This window comes from Polypterus senegalus, chromosome 7 (assembly GCF_016835505.1).
Source record: "Polypterus senegalus isolate Bchr_013 chromosome 7, ASM1683550v1, whole genome shotgun sequence".
NCBI lineage: Eukaryota > Metazoa > Chordata > Cladistia > Polypteriformes > Polypteridae > Polypterus > Polypterus senegalus.
The window spans coordinates 74,964,583-74,973,648 of NC_053160.1; the positions used below are offsets into that span (position 1 = coordinate 74,964,583).

The 9,066-nt window shown below is 36.5% G+C and overlaps 1 pseudogene; it reads right to left on the reverse strand.

The window, feature by feature from the left end:
• Positions 1-3,255: 3,255 nt before the first annotated feature.
• On the reverse strand, positions 3,256-5,064 carry LOC120532029 (annotated as a pseudogene).
• Between the last annotated feature and the right edge of the window lie 4,002 nt (positions 5,065-9,066).

Consider the following 9,066-nt stretch of genomic DNA (forward strand, 5'->3'; position numbering starts at 1 on the left):
AAGTATTAAAGATAGATTTGGCTAAGCTATACTGTGTGTGTGTCTTCTCAAGAATGAAATCTGTTAAATTAAACAAAGTGCTTCACTTATTAACGTCTTAAATTAGTAATCTATAAGGAGTTTTGTTTATATTTTTATATCTGTTTTGTGATTTTTTTTTTTGTTTTTTGTAATCTGAATATAAGGAAGTTTATTATTTCATTCTTATTTTGCTAAAATCTTATATACATTTAATTAATTTGCTTGACTGTTACTTTTATCCAAAGTGACTAATAAAAGAGGTCAACATAGTCAAGCAAAAATCAGTCTGAGGGACTGTTTAGAAACAACTGTTACAGAATAAGTTTTCAAAATGAATCATTTTATCTTGACTTTAGGGCTGCTGCTTTTTTAATAAATATAAATGATTTGGATAAGAATATAAATAACAAGCTGGTTAAGTTTGCAGATGATACTATGCTAAATGGATTGGCAGATAATCTGGAATCTGTTGAATCATTACAAGGGGACTTGAATAGCATAAAGCCTTGGGCAAATGTGTGGCAGATGAAATCTAATGTAATGTAAATGTGAAGTATTACATCTTGCCTGAAGAAGGGGCCTGAGTTGCCTCAAAACTTGCATATTGTAATCTTTTTAGTTAGCTAATAAAAGATGTCATTTTGCTTGACTTCTCACTACATTCATAACGGCTAACATGGTACATCACCCTAGTACTATGTAGTAAGTAAAAATGTAAGCTTTGAATATACAATGGAAGGTCTGAAAATCGAGTGTACACTTTATGAGAAAGATTTAGGAATCATAGTGGACTCGACACTATCAACTGCCAGACAGTGCTCAGAAGCCATTAAGAAGGCTAACAGAATGTTAGGTTATACAGGGTGTCCCACTCGGGAGTACAACTTTAAAAATGCGAATTATTCTGCAACGCATGCATGTATCATCATGCAACAAGGTTCAAAATATTCCGTATTTAATGAAGAATTGATTCTGTGTCATAAAGAGGCGGGCACTATAGCAGGTGCCACTATGGCGGCCCCGGATATGGCAGCGGCCGGGCTGCGCCAGCCAGGCACAGACGGCCGTCTAGCCCCAGACACCAACCCTGCAGAGTGGCGAAAGCAAGCATGCGATACTTGTCCATGTTTGACCAATTTGTGAAACAACTGGACAACTACGAACTTCAAGAAGGTTACTTCCAACAGGATGGGGTAACGTGCCATACCTCTCGTGCCAGTATGGAAGAGATCCAATAATTTTTTGGAGACAGGGTGATCTTGAAAGGTTAGTGGCCACCTCGATCGCCTGATTTAACTCCCCCAGATTTTTTTCTATGGGGATATTTAAAGGGCAAGGTTAATGCAAGCAAACCCAGGACCATCGAACAACTAAAAGCAAACATCGAGCGTGAAATTGCTGCCATCGAAAGTGACATGTTGCAGAGGACTTTCTCAAATATGGAGCGTCGCGTTTCCTTGTGCGCGGACATTGGAGGAGGACATTTTCAGCACCTTTTGTAATGTGGACTTGTTTTCCACTAAATACAGGTATGTTCAGTTCTTACAGCTCATCTTTATGTTCATGCGTTTGCGAGTAATTTGCATTTTTAAAGTTGTACTCCCGAGTTGGACACCCTGTAGCATGATGGGAAAAGTACAAGTCCAAGGAGGTTATGTGAAGCTTTATAATGCACTGGTGAGGCCTCATCTGGAGTACTGTGTGCAGTTTTGGTCTCCAGGACACTAAAAGGACATAGCAACCCTGGAAAAAAGTCCAGAGAAAAATGGCTAGGCTGATTCCTGGGCTACAGGGTTTGAATTTTGAGGAGAGGTTAAAAAAGCTAAGCCTTTCCAGTTTAAGCAAACAGAAATTAAGAGGAGACATGACTGAAGTGTTTAAAATTATGAAGTAAATTGAGTGAACTAAGGCTGTTACTTTAAAACGAGTTAATCAAGAACACAGGGACACAGTTGGAATCTTGTTAAGGGTACATTTTGCAAAAACATGTGGAAATTTTTCTTTACACAGAAAACTATAGATACATGAAATATGTTACCAAGTAGTGTGGTAGGCAATAGGACTTTAAAAACTAGACTTGATGTTGTTTAGGAAGGATTATGTGGATTGGACTGGCGACCTTTGTTAGTCGGAATGTCCTGTTCTCATCTAGATTGTTCTAATGTTCTAATATAAAGTGAAGATCTCAGCACAAAATACTGTATAAGCTGATTACAATTCCTAGGTTACAAAAAACCTAACAACTAATATCAGTTAGAGAGAAATTCACCAAACAAGAAAGTTTTGAAAAACTTATTAAGCACGCTGAAGGAGTCCGAATTTCAGATGGAGATGGGCTGCTTGTTTTACCAGCTAGGAGTTATACTTCAGAGGAGTCTAGACTGAGATTTGATGCCACGCAGATGTGGCATCTCCTGACCTGAGTCTTCAAGAAGGAGCTTAGGACCTCTTGAGTGCATATTCATGGGTGCTGATCCACTGACTACTCTTCAGGCAAGCATTAAGCATTTGAATTTAAAACATGTCTGCATATGTCATTTTTAATTATTTAAACTTTGCAGTTCTGCTGTGACACTGTCTTTGAGTCCCAGTTGTGAGGACATGAAAATGGGGTGCTTAGGGATGGTTACAAGAATTTGTGCTGGTATGATCTTAGTTAGAGTGATAGTATATAATCTGGTGCAACATCACTGTTGATTGTTGGGTTTCTCAGCTCTTTAAAAATATTGTCAAAGAGTTTAATAAAAGCTTAGTGAATTTCCAAACATGAATCTCTACATCAGCGGTTCTCAACCTTTCTAGTGCCGCGACCCTTTAATACAATTTCCCATGCTGTGGCGACCCAAACCATAAAATTATTTTTGTTGCTACTTCATAACTGTAATTTTGCTACTGTTATGAATCGTAATTTAAATATCTGATATGCAGGATGTATTTTCATTGTTACAAATTGACCATAATTAAAGTGTAGTGATTAATAACAAAAACAATATGTAATTATACTGTATATTGTGAAATATTTATTTCTAATTACAAATAAATTAAATTTAGTCTTTATGACTTACGTTTATTTGGTTTTCTTCATTTTGTATTGAACTGTATTCATCGTATTCATGTTGTATACTTATTTGAAAATATGAAAAGCATGGCGTAGCAAGGGTAACAGTCTTAATATAACAACAATAAACTACATTGCTACAAAATTGTTGTGACAGTACGCGTAAAAAGTCAACGTTAGTGCGAAAGTTGAGGCTGCTTCTTTCTCACCAGATCAGAAATTCTCGGGGCAGTCTTTGCAAGAGCACAACGAAGATCATCTTCTGCAACAAGTCTACTTCTGTATTTAGACTTGATAACCAACAAGCTGGAAAACCCTGTTTTGCAAAGATATGTTCTTGGAAATGGAAGAACAAGGCACAACACAGTCTCAGACAGAACAGGATATGACTGCAAACACTTGATCCAGAATTTTGTACCTGACATTGAAGATAAATCATTTCTCGCTGCATCGCTGTTAATGACTTCAATGAACTCCTCTTGTGCTGCCTCAGGAACATCTTCAACTTTGACTGTGAGTGGACTTCTGGCAAGTGCAAACGGGGTGTCAGGTAGATTTGGAAAGTACGATGAAATTTCGTCCGCAAGCATGTGCAAGTGTTCTTTCATAGAAATTATCATTGTAATCCTTTTGTCAGGTTCAATGTCATTTTCCTTAAAGAAAGCAGATAAGGTGGGCAACATGTAAATTTTATTTTCATACAAATTTTTTTGCCAAAGCTGAAATTTCATTTGGAATGATCGGATCTTTTCAGACAAATCGAGGCATGTTGCATTTGGTCCTTGCAGTGATAAATTTAACTCATTCAAGATGGCAAAAATGTCAACCAAGTAAGCTATTTTCTGCAGTCCACTTTCATCGCTGAAAAGTGCTTTGAACTGCGGTCTTGCTTTCTGATTAAAAAATGTTTTTAGTTCATCACGAAGATCAAAAACACGTTTTAAAACTTTTCCTCTCGACAAACATCTCACTTCAGTGTGAAATAGCAGAACATTGTTGGATGCATCCTACTCATTACAAAGTTTCGAAAACAGTCGACCGTTTAAAACACTCACTTTTACAAAATTGACGGAACTTACAACACTTTTCATTACTTCTTGTAACTCTTGTGGCAGCGTCTTCATTGCTAATATTTGTCGATGAATTATACAGTGAGTTCCGATGACTTTTGGTGACTCATTCAGTACCAAACGTTGAAATCCAGACCGACATCCTAGCATAGCCGGAGCACCATCTGTGCAAATACCCCAAACCTTTTTCCAAGAGATCGTATGCTCTTTCAGAAATGAACCAATTGTGTCAAATACATCACATACAGTAGTTGTCGTTTCAAGAGGTTTGCAAAAAAGAAACTCATCTGTAAAGTCAACATCATTAATATACCTCACGTAAAACAGTAATTGTGAACAGTCTGCAACATCTGTAGATTCATCAAGATGGATGCTAAATATTGGAAGTGGAGCACATTTCATTTCCTGGATTACCTGATCAATAATATCAGCAGACATGTCATCTATTCTTCTGCGGACAGTGTAATTAGATAAGGAAATTGCACTCAGTTTCATAACAAATTCGTCTCTGATCATAACTCGAACAATGTCTTTGGCCGCTGGCAACAGTAAATCTTCAGCAATAGTGTGAGGTTTCATAGCTCTGGCTATTCTGAGAGCCACCAATTATGAAGCTTCAACGGCTGCTATGTTTTGTTGGTGGTACTTGCCGTCAGTGTCAAGTCTAGCTTTCTTGACTCCATCAGCTTTGCTTCTAAAATACTGGGTATCCTTGCCAGCAAAGCTTGGATTCTTGCTATCAAAATGACGTTTCAGTTTGTTCGGCTTCATAGATTCGGCTGATAGAACTTCATTACAAATAAAGCATTGTGGTTTCTCAATTCCTGCTGTAACTACTGAAGTAAAACCATATTGTAAAAAATTGTTACTATATTTTCTTTTCTTAACGTTCTTCTCTACTTGATCTATTGTCATGGGTTTGTTCGCTAATTAAAATATTATATAACAATAGCTTCAATAACACGGACTATAAAATGTTTGTTTATGCTTTACTAATTAGAAACGGATGTGATTTCAATTACGTCACGAAGTGCGTAAATCCCTGCAACGTTACATAACGTCACGGTGTTCGATGTACAGCAATGTAAACAGTTAAAAATAATAAAGTTTTGACAATTAAAATGTTTGAAATTATTCTGATTCAATTGTCTGCAACATCTATCCTTGAATGACAATTGTAGTAAAAAACTAGTAACTGCCAATGGAAAAAATTTGTACAATAACAAGTTTTACACATTAGAATAGACAAAACCCATATTTCTAATGGTCTTAGGCAACCCCTGGCAAATCGTCATTCAACCCCCGGCGGGGTCGCGACCCACAGGTTGAGAACCGCTGCTTTACATGATTTGTTTTGACTATGGTTTTTCAGGGTTGCGTTTGGCATTGATGTATCTTTTTGTTCTCCCAATCTGGACTTTAGTTTGGTTTTTGAATTTTTGTTTATGTCCATTTCCTCATCCTATAGATGTTTTTCTGCTATCTGTTGTGCCAAACAGTACACTTAAGTAATAGGCTGTGAAGTGTTAATTTTAACTGGAAGTATTTTGCCTCAATGAATTTCTTTGCAGTGTTCTTCTTAATGTGTGTCTAAATTGGTTATTTAATTAACAAACTGTAATTTAAAGGGAAATGTTTAAGAATTTCCTTTTGAGAGATGCACCATTTGCCACTATGTGGCGATGATTCTTGTCCTGGTAGAGCTTTACATGCTATTAAATAACACTTTATAACTTTAAGAATATTCACTTAACTCATGTTTCTGTTGGCAAAAAAAAATAAAAATTCAAATCAACCTTTATATACAGTGTTTACTTATTCAACACCTTTGTTGGTTTCCTAATTTTTATGTTGTGTTTTGTGCAAAGCACATTTTTGTTTTGTTTACTTTGTGTTGAATTTCTGTTTATACAATTCTTAGAATTCGTTCTGCATACATTTGCAAGTTCTGTTTGAGTAAATTGTCTCAACAAAATATCTCTGTTTCTAGATTTTTATTTATATGCTTTATTGTGTGACTGGTAATTCAGTTTGTGTCCATTGAGGCCATTACATTTTATGTGCTCTTGCAATCAACTGGCTCAACGATGGAAGGATCTTTTATGTTTTTTTAATCATTGATATAATTCTTCAGTCTTTCAAACATTAATTAACAGGCATGCATTTCCTGAAAGCTTTGTAATATCTTAGTAATGTAAATTATACCTTAACATTATAAATTATACCTTAACATTGTAAATTACCGTACACCTTAAGAGTGATCATTAACTTATGGCTGTTTCTCAAAAACAATTGTAACTAAAATAGCATGTTAAAGACTTTGTAATCTAGTGATAGCTTTTTCAACCAGTTACCTCTTATGCCTTAGGGGAGTTTGTTATATGGAGCACATTATATTCACGGTATGAAAACTGTCTTAATAAAATAGAATATTAAAATATCTATTTCACCAGATCATATTAGTTTCATAATTAAATGCAATAATACATTTATACAGTAAGTTAAATTATTAATGTTAGCAGGGGCTTGTATCATAAGCTTCTTAAAGCTACAATAGCAGAGGGTATTAGGCCTTGTGAAATGTAATAGTATTGTTATTGTAAATTTAAAGTTTGAATAGCATTTTACTATCTGTCATTACTGTTAACAGTAAAAGTTAGGTCTACATGCTGTTAAAATTTAACAGGCCATGTATATGTTGAGAGACCACTGTAACCTGTGCAGGTGAGAGATGACAAGCTTAATAGTCAATTTTTGCAGATGTCTTGTGAATTAAACCATTTAAAACATGGTTAAAATACAATGAATAACTATAAATAGTGTGTTTTCTGTGATTCCTAAAAACTGCAGGGTTCCTAAGATTACCTGATTTACATCAAACATGCTAACCAGGATGTATTGTAGACCCAGGAAGCCATGGAAATTAATGCTGCAGTTCAGGAAATCCTCAATCCACTTGATTGTCATAGTGAGCAGTCAATAATTCAGAGATATTTGGAGTCTCAGACTAGTAGAGGTGTACTTTTCTAGATCCATCTGACTAAAGTACTCTTTAACACTAGAATTACCAGAGCCTATGAGAAAACTTGTAAATCCGGCCCAACTTAAATCCATTCGCACCACTCCGTCAGCATCTTTGTCCTGTAAATGTGCCGATTAAGACAAGCAGCAAGCACTTCACACCCGATCTGACGCTGTTCGTTTTCAAATAATATTGCATTAGTGTGAGGTTGTTTTCTGATTAAATTTATACCCAATGTCCCATATATTTGTCTCTTTCTTTTTTTCTCCGTGCTGTGTAGACATCATGCACCAGAAGGCTGCACTGAATAAGCTCATTTTATTTTCTCAATCACGATCACACTCTAACACACCCCCCCCCACACACACCTCTCCTGATCTGACTCTAAGTAACAGCGCCAGTGTAAATTTACACCCAATCTGACGCTGTTCATTTTCAAATAATATTGCATTAGTGCGATAATGTTTTCTGATTAATTTTATACCCAATATCCCATATATTTGTCTCTTTCTTTTGTTTCTCCGTGTTGCGTCAACATCATGCACCAGAAGGTGTGAGCTTATTCAGCGCAGCAGGAACACTCAATAAAACTGAATAAAAAAAAATAAAGTGACGGTGAGATACGAAGAAGGCAGATTCACCAGCGTTTGTGTCAGCTTTTATCCCTCCAGATCAGAGAATGTCCAATTCCTTTGCCTCAAAACACCACTCACATCTACAGTTATTTCCAGTTTCAAATAAAAACTAACAGCGTCAGATCCCTGGGTTTGAGGGGCTGTAGTATGTATCGTGATCGTGAGTGAGAGAAAAAAGTGAAAAAAAGGTAACATTTACAAATACAGTACTATAAATGTACATGGCCGGTTACAGACACAAACCAAATGTATGTGTGTAGTGTATAATATTAACAATAAGAGCAGCTCACTACTGAAAATGGCAAATACAGGAGGCGGTGGGGGTCGAACCGGTGCCCCCTTGATTACAAGTTAGCAAATCTTACTGGTACGCCACGGAAGCTGTTGTATCATCCTTGAACCTTTTGTGAAAGTGTTTATTTGATCTTTGGACTTCAGGCTTCACACATTATATAGTTTATGCCAACATTTTGTAACATTTATTACTAAAATATGAAAAAGTTTCTGTTTTAACAATGTGTATACACAGATTGCTGTAGAAACAGAACACACATGAAATGGATGTGTTCTAAATGACGATCTATTATTTCCACTCTGAAACTCCAGCAGTTCACTCACTCCCACATAATCAAACAAGGCACGAGCTGGGAGAACTTAGTGAACGTTCTGCAACAATGGGGGGTGGAATAGCTGGCTGCTTGCTGCTTCTCTTAATCGGCACATTTACAGGACAAAGGCACTGACGGAGAGGTGCGAACATATTAAAGGTGGGCCAGATTTACGAGTTTTCTCATAGGCTCTGGTAATTCTAGTGTTAACACCTTTTATGCAAATCCTTGTAGTACTGCGATGTTATGCTACTGGAGAACCTCTGGCTAGTCCATAGTCAGTTATAACAGACAAAATCTCAGTTCTAGAGACCAAGGCAAACTTGAAACCTTGCTGCAACAGGGGATATGGAGGCTAGGATGAGGAAGAATGGCAGAGTGTTGTTGGAAAACCTTTACCACAGGATTTATCCCTCCGGATACTTTCTCTGTAACGATGGCTCAAGAATTGCCTAGACTGTTTCCTTTTGACCTTCAGTCTTGGTCTTGTCTCTCTTTAATTCGGTCACCTTTCTTTTGGCAAGAATTTTGTTACACTTCAGCGCATGAGCATTGTTGTGATCTCTCTTTTCACATTTTTGATTCTTTTTACTGTTGGAAAGACTTGTATTGGAATGCTTGTATTGAAGAGCAAGCAATTCTTTTAAAGAGA